This window comes from Canis lupus, chromosome 29, assembly GCF_048164855.1.
Source record: "Canis lupus baileyi chromosome 29, mCanLup2.hap1, whole genome shotgun sequence".
NCBI lineage: Eukaryota > Metazoa > Chordata > Mammalia > Carnivora > Canidae > Canis > Canis lupus.
This window is the reverse complement of record NC_132866.1, coordinates 29,782,406-29,783,246: the sequence shown is the minus strand read 5'-3', so window position 1 is coordinate 29,783,246 and position 841 is coordinate 29,782,406.

Below are 841 nucleotides of genomic sequence, written 5' to 3'. Positions count from 1 at the left end.
GTGTGCCAGATGCTGGACCAAAGCATGACCTATTGTTTTATTTGATCTTTAAACAACTCCTTTACAAATGAAACACTGGAGTTAAGCAAGATTGACTAATGAGATGGCTCTATCTTAATCTGTATAAATTTTCCAAGGTAGGGGAGAGAAGAGATGCCACAGAACCCTTTGCCTCCCTGCTGATGAGGCCCTCTGGACCACAGCCTTGGCTGCTGGATTTGGGGAAGCAGGCTAGGAGAGCTGCATTACACATGGGGTATCTATATGAATCTTTCTGATCAAGAGTGATGGCCCAGCTCACTTTAAAATAACACAGGTTTACACCTAAAGGTTTCAGTGATGTGGCAGGTGTAGCTTGTGGAAGGTAGGAGGTTGAATGCTCTCGAATCAGGAATGTGAGCTCCCAGGTGGCCCTCCAGCTGCATCCCTTTGCCCTTACCCTTGACTATTATTGCCTGACTGGTGGTTTTGATGGCTTGAGATGCCAAACTTCATTCAGACCCCTGGCCCTAATGGATGGCTTTTGGCTCACTGGGGAATTGGGTCTTTTCTTACAATTTGCCAGGAATGTGACCACAGTAGATTAGGCCTCCCCAGAACAGTCCCCAGTCTAGTTGGTAGTGGGGCCCAGCAGTGAGTAGGGGTGCTCGCATTAAAGACTGCTCTGGTCAATGGACTGTTTGGAGCCAAGGTGAGAAGGCTGAGTATCCTAGACAAGCTTATCTCACCTATTATTAATTACATAGTCATATGCACTAATACATAGAAAAAGCTACCATATAGAAAAATAAGCAAAATCTATTAATGCATAGAAAATATATAGAAAAAAACACAGACTATC